Source organism: Manis javanica, chromosome 4, assembly GCF_040802235.1.
Source record: "Manis javanica isolate MJ-LG chromosome 4, MJ_LKY, whole genome shotgun sequence".
Lineage (NCBI taxonomy): Eukaryota > Metazoa > Chordata > Mammalia > Pholidota > Manidae > Manis > Manis javanica.
Genome location: NC_133159.1, coordinates 5,542,871 through 5,566,658, shown reverse-complemented (window position 1 = coordinate 5,566,658; position 23,788 = coordinate 5,542,871). Strand labels below are relative to the sequence as shown.

General features: G+C 57.2%; 1 protein-coding gene and 1 long non-coding RNA gene across 14 annotated transcripts in view; one reads left to right on the top strand and one right to left on the bottom strand.

Annotated features, from left to right (window-relative positions):
- CAMTA1 (calmodulin binding transcription activator 1) overlaps nucleotides 1-23,788 on the bottom strand; it is an 806,010-nt gene that overhangs the window by 140,299 nt on the left and 641,923 nt on the right. The gene's annotated exons all lie outside the window — the stretch shown is intronic.
- On the top strand, nucleotides 11,779-22,727 carry LOC118968622 (uncharacterized). Of its 3 annotated transcripts, none has more exons than XR_012129950.1 (3): nucleotides 11,779-12,797; nucleotides 19,769-19,860; nucleotides 19,976-22,727. It is a non-coding gene; the product is annotated as an uncharacterized lncRNA (long non-coding RNA). The 3 variants fall into 3 exon arrangements; XR_012129949.1 differs by lacking the exon at nucleotides 11,779-12,797 and adding an exon at nucleotides 17,858-18,045; XR_012129951.1 differs by lacking the exon at nucleotides 11,779-12,797 and having other exon boundaries at nucleotides 17,864-19,860; nucleotides 19,976-20,211; nucleotides 20,671-22,727.

Here is a 23,788-nt window from a genome sequence, read left to right as displayed (position 1 = left end):
TTGGGGTGGGGTGTGTGTCTGTGTGTGGTACCCAGTGGCCAGGCTGGGGTGTCCAGGTCATGGCAGCGTAGGACAGAGGCCCATCTGGGCCCTGGGCTTCCCCTGTGGGGAAATGAACCACGTGCTCATTGTGGCCAGGGAGTGCTTGGATCTTCCCGGCAGTGCTACATGGGCTTGGAAGTCCAAGTCCTAGGGTCTGCTAAGCCTGGGTTCAGACCTTAGCCCCAACCATTGCTCTGCCATGTGGCCTTGGGCACACCAACCTTGCAATGTCCTCAATATAAAATACAGGTAGTGAAGGTTCTATAAAATGACCACAGCAGGCTGAGAGGACAGAAGGCCCTCACCAGCAGAACCCCAGATGGGCTGGGGCTGCACCCTTCTCTGGATACCAGTTGCAGGGTCTCTCCCAACACCCCGGACACCCAGGGCAGGTTCATTGGCCACTGGCAGGCTAGCCCAGGGCCTATCCTGCAGAGTGGAGACATGTGTGCGTGCATGCATGGATGAGAGAATGAACAAGCCCTGGAGGCAGGAGTGACTGGGTGTCCCAGAAGCTGCTGTTCTCTGAGCCGAGGGGGGAGGTTTCAGGAGGTGCAGACACCTTTCATGTACCCTAGTGGCACTTTCCTTCTGGGAAAACACTTCAGAATCTCTGAGCCTGACCTCTCAGCTCTGCAGTCCCTGGGGACTTCTCCACTACCCTTCCCCAGGGAGGGGTGCTTCCAGGTCCCAGCCAGCCTGGGACCCCGACCCTCGCCAGCGCACACTGGAGGAGGGGAGGTTCCTGAAGAGGTCCCCCCCCGCTTGGGGAGCCCAGGTGTCTGCAACCTGTCTGAGGTTCTCATCTCTGAACACTTAATGTGAAGATAAATGGATCTGAAAGGAGCATTTCCCCCTCAACCATGTAAACACGGTGCGGCAGACGAGTAAGTAACATTAGGTCTGACACGGGGAAGCTGTGAGGTATTACTCACCCTGATAAGTTTAATGTATAATTTAGAAACATATCATCAAAATGGGAAAAAAGGGAAGAACCTCTTAAATAACTCTGAAAGATATTCAGCTCTGAAATCACAGGCAGTTAGAGTCGAGGGTGTTCAGCGAACTCCTCAGCTGACGCACACCCCACACTTGGAGTAATTGGATTTAGATGGAGCCTTGAGCAGAGCGCTTGAGGAGGAGAGATTCACCTTTTCCAGAAGCGGGGAGCTGGAGGCATCCTGACCAGAGCCTCCCCAGGCCCCTGCTGGGCATGGCAGGCTACCTGCAGGAGTCAGGCTGGGCTCTGAGTGCCCCCCAGGCAGGCGGGTGGACAGGTGGGCCTGCCTGGGGCTCCAATCCCCTGCTCCTGCCAGGGAGGCCTCTTCCTTCTCGCCCAGACCTGAGGGGTAGTCTCGGGGTGGGGATGAGGGGGGCGAGTTGCAGGCGTGCAGACAGACTGAGTGGCCTGGGGAGAGCAACAATTCCTGGCATTCACGCGCTTCTCCTCCCGGGAGCAACTCTGTGTGCGAGAGGGGTCTTCAGGGAGTGGGGTGCGTGCAGACGATACACAACGTGGGTTACAAAGTGGGGATTTCAGGGACATCTCAGGCCCTTGCCCTGAAAGTTTTGGACCATCTTGGGTCAACAAGCCCCTCTTGGGTGATGCAACCCCCTCTTCCCCTTCCCACGACAGGATGGGGGAAGCCTCAGTCCACATCGCTGCTGTACCTCCCCACCCTCCCAGGCAGCCGGGCGTCAGAACACTCATTCCTGGCTCACACACCTACTGGCCGCAGCACTGAGCCCCTCGGAGCCCGTGTTGTCTTCTCTGGAATAACACAGGGCTGCATTACAGCCTGCCGGACGGAGTGGGACATCCCCCAGGAGACAGTACCAGCCCGGGGTGCCCTGGAGGGGCATCTTTTCTCCCTTCCACTGGTTCTGCCCTACAAGCCTGGGGTGGGGTGCAGACATGGGAGGGAGGCTTTGGGGCCAGGAGGGGCTAGTTGAGGGTTAGTTAGGGCTGGTGCTTGAGCAGGGTTCACAGTCCTGGCTACTCCCAGGGGTTTTAAGAGATACCTGTCCATGCCTGGGCAGGCCCTGGGACGAGCTATGGTGCCAGCATTGTTTGATAGCTCTTAGGTGGTTTTAATGCAGCTCCAGGGCTTAGAACTGTAGCCTGGGGGCTGCACAGTGCCTGGGGCACGTGGGACAGGTAGGGCTTTATCTCAGGCCCAGGAGAGTCCAGATAAAGTGCCTTTTCCGACAAAGAGGAGGACTCGGGTATTTGAACCAAAGACATTCCCGTAATTTCTGGGGTTTTATCTTAAGAGCATGTCCCTAGTCACCACCTGCTCTGCTTTAACAAGCTGCTGATGCTGGAGGCTTGGCCTTGAGATGCAGCCACAGGAAGGAGCTGTGCATGCTGGTGGGGGCCAGGTGCTCAAGGGATGGACACGAAAGTGCCTGTGGCAGAAGATGCCCCGGCTGGAGGGGGTCCCCTTGCTGAGCTTGCCCTTCACTCTTGCAAACACTGGCCCTTATTTCAGCAACTTCCCCTTCGTTCCCACTGCCTTCCGGTGAAGTGCCCTGACCACCCCTGCCTTTTCCAAACGTCTTGAGGATTCGTGGTGTGAACTTTGTCCTTGCCCCGTGAGCATTTCTGTGGAACTCCATGCCTGGGAGACCAGGAGACACAGGGAATGAAGGCTCACATGCCCACCAGGCAGCTGAAGCCAGGCCGGAGAGCTACCCGTATTTGCATTCCCAGACGCAGCACAGGTGGGTAAGGAGTGGCCGAGAGGGCAGTGTGGGTGGCTTAGGAGGGGCTGGCCAAGGCCCAGAGGCAGGAGCTCATGGACAACTCGGGCCCATGAGCTGTGTCTGCAGGTCAGTCTGACGTTCAGCTATGGGTCTGCTTCCCTTTAGTTCCTAACTTAAGCCCTCCTCCAGGACCCGTGGACGGGGCACCCAGAGTTCTGCCGAGCCCCCTTTGTCCCTTGAGGCCATCTGCTCTCGCCCCCTGCAGGCCATTCGTGCTCACACTCTTCCTGGCTCCCTCCGCGCATAGAAAGAAAGACACCCCGGCTTACAGTGGTTTGGGGCTGAGCCCTCTGCTCTGTGCCCACCTGCACAGCCTAGCTTCCCCCGTGTCCTCCCCTCATGTGCCCACTGGAGGTGCCCTGGCTTCCCGCCTGTTTTCCCAAACATTCCAAGCCCGCTCTGCACACGCTCTTCCCGCTGCTGGGGCTGCTGTCAGGGGGTGCGCTCAGTGCCCGTCTCCTCACCACTCAGGTCTCTCTGCTCAAACGTTGCCTCCGCAGAGGCCCCTTCCTGGCCGCTCTATCTAAACCCCGTGCCGCTCCTTCCCTTACTCCTTTGTTTCTGTTACAGCATTTATCACTATCTGAAATTATATTACAGGCCCACAATCCAATTCCAAAATCCATAAAGCTCTGAAAACCAAAAGCTTGTTCATAACTCATTTGGTGGCAAAACGTGATCTGAACTGACGTGAGGCTATTTATAATCTGGTTCATCCCTCTTAACGTGAATATTCATACATTTTGCTGCAGAAATATTAATGCATTTGATTATGGGGTGTTACTACACACCCCGCTGGGACTTTACATAATATATGGTTTATGCACCATATTACATTTCTAAATGTAAAGTCTGAATGCCCAAACCGGGTTTCTAAACTTCAGCACTATTGACATGTGGGCTCGATAATTCTTGGCTGTGCGGAGCTGTCCTCCACGTGGTAGGATGTTGACCACCTACCCACCACATGCCAGTAGCTGTTCCCCCAGCTGTGACAACCAAAAATATCTAGACATTGCCAAACTGCTCCTAGTCGAGGACCACTGGCTGAAGTATACGCCTGGCTTTAGGAGTTTCAAATAGGGAATATGGACCTCTCCTTATTTATTTGTTCACTTAGATGGAACGCACAGTCCCTGGGGGCAGAAATTGTATTTGTTCTCCTCTCTGCTATATTCCCAGCACCTAGAGGGGTGTCTGTCACAGAGTTGTCATTTAATAAATAATTATTTAAGTTGGCATTTGATAAATGAAGAAGTAAAGGATTCTGTGGTTCCTCCAGCAGGTACCTGGGGGCCTCATCCCATGGGTTTATCAGAATGTCCTTCAGATGCCCCTGAGCAGAGTGAAGTGGCCCCTGCTCCCCAGCCTGGCTCCTTCTAGGGATACAATAGTACCCTAAGTATGTGGGGTCTTGGGTGGCCACCCAGCTTCTCATCTGACCCCACTGTCCTATGCTGACCTCAGACTGTCAATCCCTAGAGAGCAGACAATGACTTTGCCCATGTCTTCGGAGGTGGTGCCTTATAAAAGGCTATATTCTCACTGAGTTGAACTTGCCTTTACCTTCTTGTGTACCAGGAACAGGTCTGGGCGCTGAAGGGCTTGTGGACCAGGGCTGACTTGCAGAGTGACAGAGCCTCCCAGTGACCCTCCGAGCATGATCATGGACAGGCTGGGGAGGGAAGGAGTGTCAGAGGTGGAGGTCCTTGGTCAGCCTTGTTCTCTGGATTTTGCCTGGTAAAAAGTGATCAGGGTAGCTTACATGAGGCAGGAGAGGTTACTGGGTCCTGTACACATCTCCGCCCAGTGAGAGCTCAGCCTCTGCTTGCTTGACCCCAGTGGTGGGGAGCAGTCTAGCATACCCTCTCCAATAGTCAAAAAACACCTTCCTTTCACTGACCTGAAATCCTGTGGCCCTACCCGCTGGTCCCACCCTGCTTTCCAGAGCACCAGACCAGCGCTGCTGGCGTCAGAGTGAGCAGTAGATGGACATGAGCAGGAGGGGAGAAAGGAGGAAGGTGGGCACCCAGCCTCCGCCCAGAAGATGCCCTGTCTCCCTTAGACCATCCCCTTTTGTGGTTCAGTACAAATGATAAGCAGAAGGTACAGTCACTGCGACCTTCCCAATTTTAGAGCATGCGCGCTTAAGGAAGCTGTTGTTGCTAATGACCCTGAGGCCATGATAATACCATTATTGCATCATTTATATTACCTGCATTTACATCATTACACTGTGGGTGTCTCTCAGATGTGAATGGGAAAATGATGAGCACAAAGAGCAAAGAAGCTAAAGGGGAGGTAAAAAGCCGATCCAAAAGATAGTGTGAGAATGACAGACTGGGAGGGAGGAAGCCGAATAAACCCCCATGAGAGACACCGTGTAAAGTCCAGTGGGTGGCTAGGCCCTCTGGTCTTCGACAGCACTTTCCTTTGGCTTTGCTAAGTAAAAAACCCTTTGAGGCTTTAACTTCCTATCAGGTCTCTCAGCTGAATTCTTTCCTTCCAGAGACAAGAACCGAGCAGTCCCAAGGTCCACCACCCGGTAACACCAGCACATTACTGTGTTCCTGGCTTTCTCAGGCCCCCTTATTCCGTGTCCACACAGGGACGTCAATATTCTTGGTTTGGCGGGACAGTACAAGTTTTAGTCTGCATTTTTTGACAGCACCTGTTTACGTTCCATTTCTGTCTGAGGCTTCTATTTAGCTTCCATCCCCTCCCACATAGTCCTCCACCATGTGGAATTGAGTCTGCTGTTTCCCAGGGCAACAGGCAGGTCAGAGGGGATGCACTTCAGGAGAGACCAGACGTCCTGCTAAAGACAAGCCCAGCCACTCTGCACCAAGGCCACGCTGGGTCCTCAGCCTCACCTTCGTAGTCCTTAGCTGATATCCACTGAGAGGTTCATGGGAAGTGTGTGCTCAAGGCCTGGGTGGGGCTCTTTTATACCCAGCAGATGGGACTGAGTGCAGAGGGGTGGGCAGGGGTTGAGTGGCTGGTGAAGGGCGGTGAGGCCCTCGGGAGGTCGGGAGGAGAATTAGGAAATCAGGAGGCTGGGTAAAGCCCTGCATTATCAGAAGAACAGAGAGCAGATTGACCGGGAACAGCTCCTTGGCTAAACAGCTGCCATGTGTGCTGTCATTCAGGGGCGTTGCCAGTTCTAGCAAAGGAGACTGACTCCTAGAACCGTTACTTCAATCTTGGGGACCAAAGCGAGCTCCTTCCATTGCTGAGCGTTACAGCAGCGGCTCAGGGTGCCCTTGGTCCTCCAGGAGTTAGCATCCCCAGAAAGCGGCAATAACAGATGCCAGGAAGACAGGAAGCCTGCTGGCAGGCTGTACTTGTCAGACCACCAGTGTGGGCAAACATGCAAAAAACACAGGGGAAGGACTCCCATCCTCTTGTGACAGAGGAGGCAACTGAGGCACGGCCTAAGGGAGCCGCTCAAGGTCCCCAGCACAGAGCGGGGAAGCCGACACACACTGTCTGAACTCCAGAGCCGCGCTCTTCCATTCCAGAAACCTCGCAGCCAGACCCCCGGTGCCAGAGCTGGGAGGGGCGGGGGTCCAGAGCGGAGGGTGGGGGGCTGGTCCCTAGGCCGCCAGGGGCTGCCCATGGCCCGCAGAGCCGCCTGGCCCTCCATGCGGCCTCGCCTTCCCTTCCCTGGCGCCAGGCCCGGCCATTGTTTCTGTACTTTCTCCAAATTAAAAACCCATTGCTGCCCCTTCCTAGGTAAAAAGAGTTAATTTTCAATTCGAGTGTGTGGGAGGGTGTCCCGGGGGAAGAGAGTAATGAAGCCGCTGGTGCTAGCTGCAAAACAAATAGATAAATCAATGTTTCAATTTTCTCCATGTGAGAGAACCGGTTGCGTTGCTTAGCAATTCAAAGAACATTACTGAGGCTGGAGGCAGCCATAAACGCTGCAGAAGTTGCTGGGGTTTGAGCCACATTAGAACGACAACCAAACTTACATTCTCAGGGTAGCAGCCAGCGGGAGCCAGGGTGGGAGGCTGTGCCAGGAGAAATTCCTGCAAACCCATCTTCTGGCCTCACAGCACCCGGCGGGGGTGGAAGCGGGAGCCCCACAGCAGGCAGGGGGACCTGAGGCCCAGGGGCACCAGCGGCGCTAACACCACCCACGTGAGGCCCCTCTGACCCTCCTGGGCTGCCAGGATGCCCTAGAGAAAAGGGGGTTGCCTGCCTTCCCTGGGCCACACATCCACCGGGCCCAGCCCTGCCAGGGTGCTGCCACCCTCAGTCCTGCATGCGGAAAGGGCCTCTGTCAGGCCTGGTTTCTGCGTCCACACCTCCCGTGGCTCCTCAGTGCCCTGGGCATCCCAGCGTGGGGAAGCTGTCTGTCTGGCTGTACTTTATCACATCGTCCTGTTTTCTCACAGCCTTTTCACAGATGGGGAAGCTGAGGCTCAGCAAGGTCACGTGGCTTTCCCAAGGTCATGAGGTCTGGACATGGCATTTCCCACTGTATTTCTCTGAGCTCTTCCTGTTACGAAGCTTGCAGTGGGCACAGGGTTGGGGGAGCCAAATCCCAGGCTCACCCCCACCCCCAGCAGCCTAACCCGGGAGGCAAAGCACGTGAGGCATTTTTGCACAATGCTTGGCACAGAGTCAGTCCTCAGGCCCACGTGCTAGGGACACGGATGGGGAGGCCTTGGTGGCCTTTGGCATCACTGAGATGACGACTGTCCTAGAGCAGGTGTGAGCCTGTCTGCCAGCTCGGCCGGGCCCCACACAGGCACACTGGGTGCTGAAGGCACTCTGGCCGTTGGGTCCACGACGAGTAGCATCCTGGCTCCCCACCTCCTCCCCCAGAATGCTTCCTCTCCCCACTCCCATCTCGGGTGATACTGTCCCCTCCCCTGGACCCTGCATCCCCCCACTCACCCCCTCTGCCCTCCTGGGGCCTTCTGAGACCCAGTGGGAGCCCACGGATTTCCAAAGGCTCCTCTGCCCACACCAGCCAGCACGTGTGACCCCTGCGGGCAGGTCCGCACTCGTCAGTGGCTGCTCCGGGTGCGGGCGTCTTGTCTGCCACCTGACCCATGGGAAAAGGGCTGCCTCAGAGGCTCCATGGTGTCTGCTATGACCAAGATGGGCCATGCTGCCATGTGATCCCAGCAGGGCTCCCCACGCCTGGAAGTCAGCCCCCACAGGCCCCTGGCCGCCTTGCTACCCTCCCTCCCCTCGATCTCCCATATCCATGGGGTTCCCCATCTGGAAGCTTCTCCCTTGTCCCCACTCACACTCCCAAAGCTCCCAAGGTCCAGCCCACATGCCACCTCCTTGCTGACACTCCCCCAGGCGGCCCCCAGGAACCCTCTCCATCCACTCAGAGAGAGGCTTCTACCAGGAGCTTCTCCTGTGGGCTCCACTCTCTGCTCACATGTGTCTCCCCTGGGACTGTGAGCCCCCAGGGCAGGGATGGGCTCTTCTGGCCCAGGCAGCCCCTTTGATGGCTCAGAAATGGGCCTGTGAGCTGACTGGACATGGGTTGGGTTTAGCTAAGCAGCCCTGAGTTTATGGTGCCACTGCCTGTCACAGTAAGTGGGTGCTACTCCAGAGCCCCAAAGCCTGTGACAAAAGAGAAGGCCATCTCTTTACAGAGCTCTGTCCAGAAATCTAGAAAATGGACTTTGGAGTAAAACCAACTGGGTCTGAGATCTTGGCTCTGCTACCCTCAAGTGCCAAGAGCCTGGAAAATTCCTGAACCTCAAATACACCAGCAGGACATGATTGTGCCTCCTCCCTGGCTGTCGTGAGGTTATGGGAGTGCATGCGTGCTGTTCCAGCCCAACGATACCACCACCGTGATTACTGTTGTGATGGCACGGATCCACACTCTTTCAGAAGCTGCTCTGACTTCTCCGGACCAGGTGAGGGACACTGGCCACATCACTGGTCTGAGGGTCCAAAGACTCAGGCCAGCTGCCCTGCAATATCCTGGAGAATCGGGGGAGCCAGCTGAGATGCCCCCACAACAGGCCCCATTACCCCTGGGCAAGTCCCCTCTCAATTCCCGCCTGAGCCGCTGCCACCTCTCTCTCAGCACCCAGGTCTCAGGCTCCTCTTAGTGGCAGAGGACAGCCCCTTCTCCCTGCCGCTCCTTCCATAAGCTCGAGGCTGGCTCTCCCTGAAGGGGGAAGGCTGGGCTGCACCTCCCGGCTGTGCTCCCGTGGCAGGTGCAACGGTGGGAGGGCCTTGGCCCCATTTCCCTAGGGACACGACCATCTGTCGCCATGGAAACAGGAGCAACTTGGGTCCCCAGTCTGCAAGCTGGGCACCCTGTCAGTGATGGCTGATGGCAGGTGGGCTGGCCTTTTCCCAGCAGCAGCTGTGGGACCCAGACCAGAAGGCTGGAAGCCTTCCTGAGACAGGTCACTGGGAGGGCCGGGGCTGGGGAGTCGGGGCAGTGGGCACCCTTGGCTCAGTTCCTGGTGCTCCCGGCTCCTTAGAGGAGCCAGAGCCTTCGTTTTCTCTGTGAAATGGGGAGTCACTGAATCACTGACTTGCACAGCTCTGCAGCAGGCCACACGCTCCAACAGGACTGGGAGCCGGAGATCACCTGGCTGTGACCACCAAGATCCTTTCATCATCTTCCCTAAACTATCCGAAGAGAGATGTTCACAGGTGTGTGTAGGGAAATCTTAAAAAGTTACAATTTCCTTTTAGAAACAAGGGTTCCACAGTCAGATGAGTTTGGGAAGTAAGTCTGTTATCCCTCTTGGGGATTCTCAATGTGATGGCAACAAATTTCTGGGGAAACCTGTCGAACTTTGTTTCACCAGTGTTTCCCAAAGTCAGTTAATTATGGAACCCTGTTTTTGTGGGACAGCAAATAACAGTGACCTTGAACTATCATTCTGGAAATGATGCTCTAGACCAGGGGGCTTGGCAAACTATAGCCCACAGGCCAAATATGGCCCTCCACGTGTTTTTGTAAATAAAGTTTTATTGTAATACACCCCATTCATGTATGTATTGTCTATGGTGGCTGCAAAGTAGAGTTGAGTAGTTGTGACAGAGATCACGAAGCAGAAAACACCTACTATCTGACTCTTTTAAAATGTTTGCTGGTATTTTCTTTGGACCAAGACCTTATGAGACCATTTTAGAGAAATGCAGGTGGTATGAGTATAAAGGATATTAAAAAAAAACATTTTATACCACCAGACGTATTTTCAGTTAGGAAGAAAATCTGATGCTAAAAAGAAGGCATCTCATATTCCAAACAAAATCCTGGGCGTTTGCTGGTGTTTGTGCTGAGCTTCCCTCCAAGAGGCTGGTAGTGAGAATGGTCGGGGCCCAGGAAATCCCTGAATTGTCTCGACAGACCATTAGGGGGCGGCCAGTCTATGCTGGTGACAAGGAGCTGTGACCCCGAGGGCCAAGCTTGCTTCCCCGTGAGCCTCTAGGGGAGGTGGTCTGGGGAAGCATAAACTGGCTGGGAGAGGCTGGGGCTTCTCAAAGTTCATCAATCTTAAAATAAATAATAAACGTGGCTGGGGCGACATCTGAGCCTTGGGGTTCTGTGGGAGCACCTGGCGAGACCATGGTCCCAGGCAACCACAGGGGACAGGGCCTGAGGACCATCTGCTCCAGGCCTCTAATCTCACAGCCGGGGACACACGATGCCCGCCGGCTTTGCTGTTCCTTCCTGTTGCTCAGTCCTGGCCTGCTGCCCTCCGGGTGAGCCCTACCGTCAGCCCCACTGCCAGAGCTGAGTCAGACCCTTATCAGCAAGGGCCCGGTAATTGCAGCTGATGACTGCTCATCCCCCTACCTCTGCTCTGACAGATCTTTCTGAATCTTTCATGGTGTCATGCCCCTTCTCCGGGACTGTCGCTGTCTTCCTAGGCTGCTAATCTAACCTGCAGGGCCTGCTTTAGTACTCCCCGTAACATGGTCCCAGTCTGCACCCTAAGGTGCTTGCTACTCCCCAGATCCCAATGCTGAGCCTCCCTGCAGTCGGGCCCACTGCCCTGCTCCATTGCCTGCATCACTCTCCTCAACTCCTACCTCCCTGAAGTGTTCAGAGGCGCGGGACAGTTAGTTCCTTAGTGATCGTGGAGAATGGTCATGATAAATGTGTGACACGTGCGTGCCATCTTCTCCTGCCTATACCTGTGCCAGACATTGCTAACCAATCACAGCACCTTTCTGAGTCAGAACCCAGACTCTCCCTTGACAAATGCTATTAAAAGTGATGGACCCTATTTGCCATCGTTTTGCTGGGTGGAAGCCAAGGTCCTGGGAAGGGAGGTGACTGGCCCAAGATCACACAGCCATCTGAGGCAGAGCTAGGATGACATCCCTCGTTTCTTTCCTCCTGGCCCAGTACTCCACATGCAACAGGCCATTTGCAAACTCTAGATCCACGTACTGTGAATTTGGTCCTGCCGCAGACAAGCAGGGGGACTCAAATTCATAAGAAGCATGAGCTTCTGGGATGAGGCCTGCCCCACCTTCCTACTTGTCTGTGCTGCCCAGGGACCCTCAGAGTAAGCTAAGAGCTGGTGGGTCTGGGGCCTGCAAAATGACACTGGCAGCTGGACACCAAGTTGGCCAGGGTGGGGGAGCCTGGAACTCTTGCCCCATCTCAGCCACCGTGACCCCTTGCCTCTCTCTGCTGACCCCTGAAATTCCAGTTACCTTTCCCAGGAAGGAGGAGAAGGCCGAGGGTGGGTGGGGTGGCTGGGCACAGAGGGCAGAGCTGGCCGGGGACACTGACCTGCATGGAGAGACAGCTGAGTAAACAGCCCTCCCTCTCCGGAAAATGCGCCTGCTGATCCCAGAGTTAAAAATAGAAGCCTATTGACCAGGCCATGCCCAGCACGCGTTACCAGAGCTGCACTGGCAAAACGACCGGCTTGAGTCAGCCCCTGAGGTTATTTATTTTTCCACTCAGCTGGCCAGGGAACATCCCCTGCACATCTTGGGCCCTGCCAATGAGCCCCTGTGTCCCCCGGCCTGGCGCCTGAACCCAGGGCTTCCCTTTTTTCCGGTCGCAGTCAGACACCGCACAGGTTCCCCAGTAATTAGTAACACCTGGAGACGTCCGCTTCGCAGGCCTATTTCACAGGTTATGGGCCCAGAGTGCAGCCCTCAGCCTGAGGCTCAGAGCTCAGCCCCAAGCCCTTTCTGGGCCCTGGTGATGGTCAGACCTGGTCCCTTGCCTGGGTGGGCTCCCGGGCTTCCTGAAGGGCTCCCAGGCCATGGGGATGCAGGGCTCCCCGCCTTCCGTCACTCCTGCCTCGTAGTGCGAGCTCCTCTGCCAGCCGCTTCCCTTCAGCTTTCCTCTTCCCCTGGGCTCTGCATCCCCCAAAGGGTGCAGATGTTGGCTGATGTATGGGATGGAACAGCATCCCCCCCAAATTCATGTCCACCACAACCTCAGCATGTGACCTTACTTGGAAATGGGGTCCTTGCAGAAGTACTTAGTTAAGGTGAGGTCACGCTGGAGCACGGGGAGGCCTGGATCGCTCGGCCGGGGTCCTTGGACGACAAGGACAGACACACAGAGAGAAGGCCGTCTGAGACAGGGCAGAGGTGAGATGTCAAGGACTGCTGGGCACCCCCAGGAGCTGGAGCGAGGCCTGGGGTGGGGCCCCTGAGTCTCCAGAAGGAGCTAATGCTGCAACAACTCGATTTCAGACCTGTGGCCTCCTGAACTGTGGCAGTGAGTTTCTGTTGTTTTAAGACCCTTGGTCTGTGGTACTTTAAATGGCAAGAGGGGACCTGAGTCCCCTTCCTGGAAACCACAAAGCCCATGCCAGGATGGCCAGGGAACTGCTGTGGTCCCGCAGTGAAGGCGGAGCCGCCCAGGCTGCCACTGATAAGAAGGTTCACTGTTCCCTTGACCCTAAAATGGGAACAACAATCTGCCTTCACGGGAGGGCTTTGCACATCTGAGTGAAGGAGCTCCGTCAAGCCCACCATGAGGCCTGGCTGCAAGGGCGATGGTGATTCAGGTGAGCAGGGCCCCCGGCACTCTGGGGGTTGAGTGGAGCGGCTTGCAGATCTGCCCACCCTGTTCCCGGTTCCTGTGGGCCGCCCCGTTAGGCCTGCCTGTGCAAGCATTTGAGGCCTGGTTCAGGGAGAGACCCCTTAAAACTAGAAGCGCAAGTATAGCTTAAAATTAAGACATTGCCTCCTAGCAGAACACGGGCTGGGAGGAAGGCAGTGATAGGTTCCGACACCAGCTGCCTTGCTGTCCAGAAGAGAGGAGGGAGGGGCGCCTCTGTACAAAGAGGGGGAGCACGGGCTTGGCTTCTCACCAGACAAGCCCTTGGCCACCCATGGGCTTTGATTTTTGTCTGTGTTTCCTTCTGTCTGTACCAACTTCCTTTACTTCCAAAGTGACGGAGGCTGGGCAGGGATGGGAGTGGATTCCTGCTGAGTGTGTACAAGCCTGGCTCTGAAGGGACACTTCACAGCCTATGGACGGACCTTGTTGAATTCTCACTACTAGTTATGGACTGATTGTGTATCAACCTCGCCCCGCCCCCCTTCCTATATTGGAGGCCTCACCCCACTGGGCTGGTGTTTGGAGGTGGGGCCCTGGGAGGTGATTTAGATGAGGAGCTGAGGGTGAGCCCCCCATGATGGGATTAGTGCCCTTCTAAGAAAAGGAAGAGACCCGAGCTCATGCTCCCCATCACGTGAGGACACAGGTAGGAGGTGGCCGTCTGCAGGCCGGGAGCAGGGCTCTCATCAGCCACCAGCCCTGCTAGGCCTTGATTGGGAATTCCAGCCTCCAGAATGGTGAGAAAATGCATTTCCGTGGTTTCAGCCGCCCTGATCTGTGGTATTCTGTTACGGCAGCCTGAGCCGACCAACACCCAGCATCTCGTAAGACCAGAATGACCGTCCCTGTTTTGCAGTTGAGTAAACTGAGGCTCAGAGAGGTTAAGGGGCTTCCTGATGTCACCCAGACACTGCAGGGGTTGAATCCTCTCATCTCTTAGAATCTCTCCACTTTCCACAGCTGAGGCATCCCCACCCTGGCAACACCGTGTCCCTCCTGAAGTGGGGGTGGTGAAGAGCAGAGGGATATTCCATCAAACCCACCAATGACCAGGCCTGGAGAAGTGGGGGTCCGGGCAGGTCCCAGCAGAACCCGTCTGCACCCCGGCACACAGGGCAGAGCCAGGCTCAGAGCACAGACTGGACTGACCGAGCAGCCGGGTGCCCCTGCCCTCTACTCTCAGGACAAAGTTTAACGGCACTCAACAAACCTTCTTTATTAACAGCCGGTATCAGAACAGTTTCCAGGGCCCTGGCTGAGGCCACGTGCAGCCAGAGTCCCAACACCGCTGGGAACTGCCAACAGGCTACGCCAGCCCTCAGCACGTGCGCAGACTGGCAGGAGGGGCCCTGCTTCCCCCGTCCGTGCCTCCTCCCTCCACCTGCCCGGTCCCTAAGTAGTGAGTTCTCCCAACTCCCCAATGGGCCCTAATTCACAGAACAGTGTAAATGACCTGTAGCAAAATGTGGGAGTCTTGCCAAGGGGGGTTACTTCTCACCAAGGGTCAAAGCCAGAGGCCGGGAGGAAGAAGCTCCCCTTGCTGAGTTTCAGGACAGGGTCAGGAAGGAGGCAGAGCGGGGCAGCTGGTCCTGCAGGGAGGCTCGGAATCCACCCAGCGCCCACCAGGGGAGCCCTGCTCCCCACCCCCAGTCTCAGCAGGATTAACCGAGGTGGCCCCGAGGCCTCACAGGACCCCTAGTTATCAAAGCAAAAGTAATTTTTAATCGATATACTGCCTACAGTAACGTAGAGAAATGGATACTTGATTTTAGAAACTTTTCCATGAAGAGTTAATAGGGTTAGGCACAGCAGTTCGCTGAGTGAGAGTTCATTTTCTGAGTGTTTCCCGAATGAGGGGACCCGCAGAGCTCAGCTAGTCTGTCTGGGGAACGACTGAGTGTGTGGGGTGCGCCCTGTACCAGCCATGTGGATCCGGGGCTCAGTGGTCTCGCCGGCCCCCTCCCCACCCAGAACAGCCCCCCGACATGGTAGGACACGTGTGGGCATCTCACCACTCTCCCCTGTAGATGAGGGAATGGCTAGGAGGGGAAGAGGCCTACTAAGCGTGATGTAGCCCAAGAGGGGCCTGGACTCCCGGCCCCCACGAGGCGCCGTGGCTGCTGGGCTGAGGCCCGGAGGCACATCCCTTGGCCCAGGTGTGTGCAGCCGTGACCCCGAGATCTTCTCGAGCCGTTTGCTGCTCTGGCTCTGCTCTCAGCCGCGGGGAGTGTGGAGGGAGATGTTTGGCAGGGGCTGGGCAGGGGTCTCTTTGGTGTTCTGTGCAGTGCCTGGAACTCAGTGGGTGCTTAATAAATGTTTACTATTAATAATAAAACCAATTTTATTTACACTAGGCCTGTCTCCAAAGAGCACTTTACATACTTAGAAACAACCTTAATTATCTCTCTCAGCATCCTCCGGAGACAGGGCTGACTCTTTGTGGTTTATAAACGGAGGGAAACGCCCAGAGAGGGGAAGCAAGGGCCTGGGGCCACCCCGAGGACCAGCCTGGAGGGAGCACAAGATGCAGGAAGGCCTCCATCCTGCTTTGAAGTGTGGTTTCAAGGGAAAAACAGCCTGAAGAAAACCCCCAGGAATCGCTCCACCTGAGGGGCTTCCCAGTGCGGCTGAAATCCCCCAGCCTCCCGGGCAGCAGCGGGACAAGCCCTCCTGGGGTCTCTGCCAGGCGGGTCCAAAGGGCGCTGGAGGGAGGGGCCAGGTCCCAGGCTCTGCCAGCCGCCATGTCCCTGTCCCCTATGGTGGTTTCTGTGCGGGCCTGGGTACTCGCTGGGGCAGCCCTCGCCCCCTTGGTGTGGGTGCCTAGCCCAGCTCTCTGCTCCTGGCCTTGCGACTCCATCAGATGGTCCCAGGGCCCAGAGGGCTGGGTTGGCTGCCCGGGCAGGGTCCCCTTGGCTGTCACCAGGCCAGCACCCCCAGCTCAGGGCCTCCCGTGCACTGTCCACCCCACAGGCCACGAAGGCAGTGCCTCCTTCTGCTTGGGCCTGTGTGGCGAAGTGCCTCTCTTTGTGGTTCTGTGGAATGCAGACAGACAGAAGGATGTCCTGACTGTGCCCCAGGATCCACCCATAACCGGGGCTGGGGCAGTTCGGCCCCCATCCGGGTGGCACGGGGTCACCTTGACCCTGACGGGCAGCAGTTGCCTCGGAGATGCAAGCTCCCCAGAGCCCCCACCCCTGTGCTCCGCTGGGCCCACGCCCTCTCGGGCCTGCAGTCCCCCCGGCCCCTCTGCTCCACAGCCGGTCCACCTGCACCTTCTGATCACCCCTCTTCTCTCCCTCTGTCTTCCTTTGTTCCTTGCCCCCCGTGGCCCCCTCTCCCAGTTCTGCCTCGTGCTGCTTCGCCTGTCGCCATGTCCTCCTTCACCCTCCCAGCTTCATCTGCTCTGTCCCCGAGGTCTCCCCACGTGCGGCGGGAGGGCAGCCAGGCCACAGGGCCGGCTGGACGGCGGCCGTGGGAGCCCACATGTACACACTCACACCCCGCGTATCTGCTCCGCCACATGTTTGGGGCACGGGGCCACCCCAGGAGACGAGAGTTTAAAGAGATTCTAAGTGAAAGGGCTCCCCTGCTCTTCCAGCTGAGGTGCTGCCGTCTGTCCCACAGAGCTCACTGTTAACCGCAGAGCCAGAGGGGGCAGGAAGTCGGGGCCCCAGACAGCAGCCCCCCCTTGGCCTCTAGGTGCCCTTACAAATCACACGGGCTCTATAATCCCCAGGGCACGCGCCCCCCAGGAAGGGGACCCTCCAAGGAGGGTCTCTTGTCTGGGAGCAGGCCTGGCAGGGGGAGGGAGGAGGGCCATCGCTGCCAGCAGCCGGGGCTCCTCTCTCCACAAGGCTGGATTTGGGGAGTGTCCAGGGGGCGGGAGCAGCCTCTGGCCCTGGCTGCCTCCCGGCCCAGGAGAGAGAAGACCTTTCTGTGGAATAGGATTTAACTTGATTTGATTCTCCTTATTTGAATTCTAAAAACCGGAAACTGAAAGGGGCCTCCTAGATCATTTACCTCTGTCCTCAAACTGCCCACCCCGTCCCGGCTGCGTCTTCTTGGTGGCATTCAGCACCGCCACCGCTGCTCCTCCTGTTTTCTTCTCTCGTTTCTCAAGTCTCTTTCTTTAGAATGTCAGGCCCACGGGGCAGGGGCTTGGGTCTGCTTTGTTCTCAGGGCTGGTACGCCATTGGCATACGATAGATATTTGCAGAGTGAATGAATGGGGCCCTTTTTCACAGCTATATAGCATCCAGGAAGTCCCTGAACCTCTCTGGGCCCCAGTTTCCCTGATGGGCACACTAGGATGCATAGTTCCCGGATGCAGTGGCCTCTCCACATGGGTGAGCATTAAGGCCACGCCTTAAACCTGGACGATGCGGCCGTGTGGACCAGCCACCGGCAGGTCTCAGGATGGCAGTCTGAATCAAACCCACCAAGGTTCACCTGACCCTCTTTGGTGAAGACGTAACTCGCTACAGGCACAGGAGCAGGCTCCTCTCGGCATGAGGAGGCTGACTCTGGCCTGGACGGTTGGGCCTGAGTGGGACAGGGAGGCAGGGAGAATCGGCTCCAGCTGGCCCTGCCCAGGGCCTGGCCACCCTGCAGGCCCCGGTCCTGGCTGTTCCCCCAGACAGGCATCCACAGGTGCAGCCCAGTTCTGACTCGGTCCCCCACCCCATGCCCTGGTAAAGTCTTGGGCCAGGCTGGAAATGAATTCCCTTCCAGCAGCCCAGCGGAAATCCCTGTGACAGAACTTTTCATGGATTCAGCACCCGCTGGGTCGCTGCGCCGGGACCCGCATCAACTCCGGCCATTTGCTCGTCTGCTGTCCCCTCTGAGGACAGTCCAGAAGGGAAAGGGGCAGGAAATGTGGGCTGGGTACATGCAGTTCTGGTGCCTCAGGGGGAGGGTGGTGATGATGTCCCTGGGCAGGTGACTGGGACACAAGCTTGGGGTTGAGGTCACACCAGGGTGGGTGGGGAACAGGACATACTCAAAGGTCATGGCAGGGCAGGTGAGAGCTCTCTCTGGAAGGTGAGGAGGGCAACACCCAGGAAATGGTTCTGTGATGGGCCTGACAGCCCCAGACCAAATCAGGACTCAAAGCTCAGCTGCGTGGCAGGCCCCTGAGCTCTGGCTAAGAGGCACCCAGGAAATCCAGGGGGGCAGCTATTTACAGCCTGCAGGTAAGAGGACTTGGGATTAAAGGGCCAGCTGCTCCCTCGCCCAGATGCCCTGGGGAATAGAAAGCAAGAAGCAGGCAGTCAGCTGCTGGCCCTGGGAGGGCAGACGCCAGACTCAGAAAACACCAGACCTCCGCGTGCAGCCAGCGCCTCTGTGCCAGCCCGAGTGAGATTAGCCATCTGAGCAGCATCACACAACGACCAAGTATCTTTCCAGACGGCAGTGGGTGGCATCTCCAAAAGAGAGGAGATCACATTTCTAGGATCCACAGCCTATCAGGGGGTCCAGATAGCTGGGAAAGGGAGCAAGAGGGGCACCGAGCTGCTGCGGGAGGGGCAGAGCCATTCAGCCAGTGGACGCAGAGAAGGGGCAGAAGTGTCAGCGACCCGCAAACAGAGCTTAAATTACCCTGAGTTATGCCTCTGAACTATGCAGGAAAGTGCTGAATTAAAGAGCTTAGTGATTTTTACATATTCAAACCAAGGCAAAACACCATAAAATATGCTGAGTAACAGTTGTCTGATGCACTTGCCTTAAAGTCTTTTTTTGTTTACAGCAGCAGGTTTTGGAGGGGCTGAAAGCTCTGGGCATGTGGCCTCGGATGGGGCCGCTGGGGCCTTGTTCATCTTAGCTGGGACAGCAAACTGGAGGGAGCAGGCATGGTGCAGACAGGGGGTCTGGGGTGGCTTTTCCTGGGGCACCAAGGCTTCCTCTGAGCCCCACTTGGGAGTCATCATCTTGGCTATGACCCTTTGATGGGGGAAAACCCCGGTGCTCGCTTTAGAGACTGAGCCCAGGGCAGACCAGAGAAGTAACGGAGCCTAGGAAGCTGGGTGGCTGGCGATAAGGGCTTGGGCGTGCTGCACTGTGATGGTGCCCTCTGCCAGGCCAGAGTGCAGCCAGGGTTTGTGGGTTAGTCTCTCTGATCCACAAGCTATTTCTGCCTCTGGTACCTGGGGAAGAGGCATTCTAGGACTGTGGCCTGGGGTCCTGGGAAGGGGGTGGGTAGTCCTGCTGGGCAGAGGCATTGTGGGGCTCTGTACGCTAAGCCAGTGCCCCTTGGAGCCAGCTCTGCCTTCCATGGCTCTGTGCCAGGGGCCTGCTGTCACCTCTCCTCCGCCTGCTGTCACTTCTCCTCCAGGGCCCTCCCTCCCCGGGCCTGCGGCGAGCTAGGAGGGGCAGCTATGTTCACCCTGCGAGATGCAGAGCATGTGCCCTGCAGGGGCTGTGATGCCAGCACCCTCCAGTGCCAAGTGACTCACAAGAGGCCTCCTGCCCGCAGCCTTGCTGCCTGCCCCATGTCCCTCTGTCACCCAAATGGGCCTTGGGAGGAGGGAGCTGACCTCAGCCCTGGCGGCTGAGTAGATGGCAGAGGGTCCTGATGTGTGATCAATAGTCAGATGCTGCCGTGGGCCGGGAAGCCCTTTACCTCTCTTCCAGCTGCCCACCCTCCTCCACCAGCACCTGGCTGTGCCTGGGACATGCCTGGCATCATTTGGAAAGCATAAAGATGAGGATCCTGCCAAAATATGAAATGTCGTGCTCAAGGCCACATGCTGAAAGCAGAGGGTGGGACTTCAAACACCCACTCAGTCCCTCACAGCTTTCCTCAGCTGCAGTCACTGGTTACCACTCAGAGAGTGTCCTGTCCCCAGGATGTGCTGCCCACACCCCACTCCCTTTCCCATCACCACAGCCTGCCTGGCCTTGCTTCTGTCTTCCCAGCAAACTGCCCAGCCCACACCCTGCACTCCCGGATGCCCTTTGCTGAGGGTGCCTGCTGGCTGATTGGACCAAGCCTCCTAGGCTATTAACTAGTGAGTGAATGGGTTGCCCTGGTGGTGACACTGGGTCTTAAACCAGCTGAAATGCATATCTGCTCAGTGACCTTAAACATAATTCATCAGCCATGCTTCTGTTTATGCCCCTCAGTCCAGCCAGCCCTGCCTGGCCCTGGGCATCCGGGGGCCCCGATGGCTGGTTTCAGAAGCAAAGAGCTCCAGCGCTGCCGGCCGGCAGGGTCTCTTCGGGGCCTGATGCAGACACGGGCCGTCCCACCTCATCCTCTGGCTCAGTCCCAGAGGGTGCTGGAACCTCATGTCCTGGGCCCTGGCCCCCTGCCCCACCACAGGCAAGCTGTTGGCTGTGCTAAGAGCCTGGCCTGCAGGGTGAGTCAGCAAACGTGTGCTCAGTACCTGTGTCTCAGGAGACATGAAAGGACATGAGGGGCAGCGGGGCTGCAGGAAGTGGTGGCCCCCCACACAGGAGCCACCCAGGCCCTGCCCCCTGCTTTCCCCTGTGGTGTGGGGGTGTGAATGATAAGCACATAGAGGGCAGAGGAGGAGAAATACCCTCCTGTAGCCGATGCCAAATCCCCATTTACATCCACCACGAGCCTGGGCCTCGGGCACCCAGGGTCATACAGGATTTGGGAGGGAATGTGCATTTATTTTACAAAGAATCCCGTAAATGACAGAAAAATCACATTTGCCCATGAAGAGCAGATAATTGATCTCTCATCCAAGAAGCAGACATGTTCTGCAACTCCCTGGGGGTCTGACCTGGGCTTCCACCCAGCACTGCTTCCACCCAGGACCTGAGGCCCCACCTGTCTGTTCATCCCCCAGAATGCTCAGCCTGGACCCGTGGCGGGTGCCCTTCCCAATGAACTTCCTGTGAACTTGCCCTTCTCCCAGGCTCCCCTCTCTGGGGCCCTCTTTACCCAAGCCATCGGTATGGGGGCCCACTCGCCCTCCTGTCAGCACACACAGGCCCTGCATCCCTGGGACATCCCCTAACCTGGCCAGGGCGCCAAGCTCCTGAGGCTCTGCGCTGGACCCAGAGGGCTGCGGGGGCTCCTGCACCTGCCCGAGTGGCACTAGGGATCTACCTGATGTCTCGGGCTCCCCGCACCCCCCAGACTGGTTTGTGGCTGTAACAGGCCCTTCCTCACAGCTCCAGACTTTGCACGATGCAGAAAGATGAATGCCGGCAGCCAGGCCCCTGCTTCCCTCTGCCCCCTGATCCTTTAATCTGAGACTATTAAAACTTCATTCCACTGCTATTGGTAAACCATCAATCACCTTCACCAAGCAGCCTCTGGCTTTGGGAGCCCAGTGGGGGAGAGCGGCAGGGAGAGCAGAGGAGGCCATGGCCCAGGAGGGCCGGGAAGCAGGGACACACGCCCTCCCCTGGGCAGCGCCAGGCCTGGGAGAGCGGCCGTGAGCTGGAGAAGGGCAGGGCTTCTGGGGTCAGACGGGAGGCAGGAGGCTCACTGCCCGTGACGGAGAACCATCCGGGTCTCGGGAGCTGCCGCTCGGGCCCTTGTCAGTGCGGTGGCAGCAATGCCCACGATTGGCCTCCCAGGCACGAAGCTGCCACCTCCTTCCAGAGCTGCAGGCCTGGGCGAACCCCATTCTCTTTGGGTCACCTCCTAACCTCCTTCCCGTCTCAGACCCCAGGCCCCGGCAGCCTCAAGCAGGAGGCACGGGGGTTCTGCGGCCCAGCCTTTAAAGCTCAACTTCGGAAGAGGCAGCAGCAGCCCAGGGCTTGCAGGATCATGGGTCTTTTTCTTAATTAAAAAAAAAATCCAATTAAATTAAGATATCAGAACTAAATAACACTCGAGTCATTAGTGCGACTTTTATCTTAATGACTACAGCTGCTGACATCTTTTAATTCGGACAGCCTCCCGCTTCGGCGGCAGGGGAGGGTTTTCACCGGAGGGGCGGAGGCCCCGCAGAAGCGGGGCAGGGCAGCCGAGCGGACCGGGGCGCCTGCTTTTTCTCCCGCCCTGGCCCTGACCGAGGGGTGGACTCCTGCGTGTACCGGGGCTGGGGCGTCCCTTCCATCTCAGGGACTGCGGGCACTGCCCCTCAGCCCTGGTGGACATAAGGTCAAGGGCAACTTTGAAAGGAACAACAGTGGGTCCCTAAACACATTTCAGTAATTTCCCTGGGAAAGGAGCAGAGGTGCCCCGTCCTTGCTAGGGACCAGGGGAGCGGCTGCCTGGACCCCGAGGAGTTCCCTTCTCTCGGTGGATGGAGGGTGCTTGAGTGCCCCCTCCTGGGCCCCTGGGACCTCTGTGCGGAGAGCCTCACACTGCCTGTCCCCTCCAAACCCCTGCCACGATCCCACCTTCCTACCATGTCCAGATGGAAGCGCCAGCCACTCGGGTAGTGCATCCAGCCCGGCCTGGAACAGGGGCAGCAGGCCTGGGCTCCGGCATGGAGTGTGGGCCGGGCACAGCCCCCCAGTGGCCCCAGTGGGGCAGGGCTGGGGTGGGCAGGGTTCTGGGAAGGGGATAAGAAGCTGTGGGAGCCCAGCGGGCCAGGGGAGATCTGAGTCCCAGGAAGTGGCTGCGGGAACACAGGGAGCCAGGGATGGAGGAATCCTGGTTATTGTTTCACCTTAGGATTCCCGACAGACAGAGCAGGAGAGTCTGAGAGCTGAGGCCCCACAGACACTGCCGCTTCTCAGGGGGCTGATTGGGCGCGTCCACCCGCCCCTCCTCAACCTTCCCCTCCACAGCAGCCCCAAGGAACCCCTCGATTCTGTTCCCTCCTTTCAGATGCACCCAGAGAAGGCCGTCCCTGGCACCCAGGCCCTGGGAATGCCTTGTAATGCTTTGCACCATAATTATATCAAGAATGTGGCTGCAAGCCCCCCGAGAATAGGGATGGTGTCCGGCCCATTCACCCCTTTTTTCTGTGTCTAGGCCAGAATCTGACACACAGACACCCAAGAAATATGTGGCAGTTGAATGACTCATCGAAAGGAACCGCGGTAGAATGGACAGAACCTTCCCACCGGGTTCCACCATCTCACCACGAGTGTGGATTACTGCACTGATGGTTTTTAAAAGTAATGGCAATTGTACCTTTCATTTACTTTTCTGCTAAAAAATAAAGACCTATGAAGAATGAGACTATGGAACATTCTGGATCCTAGAATGTCACAGCTGTGTAACAGCTGGGAAAAGCGTCTGGTTCAGTCCCCACTGTTTGGCCGAGGAAGTGAAGGCCCGGGGAGGGGAGGGGGCTGGTCCTGCTGCTTGGCAGGGCTCCGGACTCCCAGTCCAGGCCTTTCATGCTCTGCTGTGTTCTGATTTGGGGGGACATGGTGGGTTCTGACAGGGGCTTAGGTCATGGCCGCTTGGTGCCCCAAATCCCTGGGCACTTCCAGGAGACAGGACAGAGGAAGAGAAAATCCCCCTGGACTGGGTTGAATTGTGCTCCCCCCAAATTCATGACCACTCGGAGCCTCAGAATGTGACCTTACTTGGAAATAGGGTCTTTGCAGGTGTAGTTAGTAAATTAAGATGAGGTCACCCTGGAGTAGGGTGGGCCCTAAATCCAATATGACTGGTGGCCTTATAAGAAGACCTGGAAATTTGAACACAGACATAGAAGACACACAAGGAGAAGGCCGCCTGATGATGGAGGAGGAGACGGGAGAGCTGCGCCCCCAAGCCAAGGACTGAGGGGCACCCGCAGCCACCAGAAGCCGAGAGAAGAGGGAGGCACCCTCTGGGGCCTTCGGGGCGAGCACAGCGCTACCAACACCTTGATCCTAGACTTTAAGCCTCCAGAACTGGGAGACAGTAAATGTGTCTTGACTTCAGCTCCCCCCAGTTGTGGTCCTTCGTTATGGGAGCCTGAGAATACGACCCAACCAATACTTGGCAGAAAAACACGCCCCACCAGACCCTCCGCCCCCACCCACTACCTGCCAGCTGGTTCTGTT